The following is a 221-nucleotide window of genomic DNA, read 5'->3' on the forward strand; positions in this document are numbered from 1 at the left end:
AAAAGTCCTCTGATAAATTGCATGATTCACATAATTCTGTAGTTTTTGGGGATCTGACTGGTTCCAAGACATCTAAGATTTCTAGGATGTTGGCCTAAATAATTATAATTGCGTGCATGAAATATATTTTGTTCCAGATCATACCCATCAGATTGCCAGTCCTAGGTGTGACTTTGGGTCTGCTGTCCATTTTCCCCTTTACCTTCTGTGTCTATACTGTC

This window comes from Crocuta crocuta, unplaced genomic scaffold, assembly GCF_008692635.1.
Source record: "Crocuta crocuta isolate KB4526 unplaced genomic scaffold, BGI_CrCroc_1.0 scaffold598, whole genome shotgun sequence".
Classification (NCBI taxonomy): domain Eukaryota; kingdom Metazoa; phylum Chordata; class Mammalia; order Carnivora; family Hyaenidae; genus Crocuta; species Crocuta crocuta.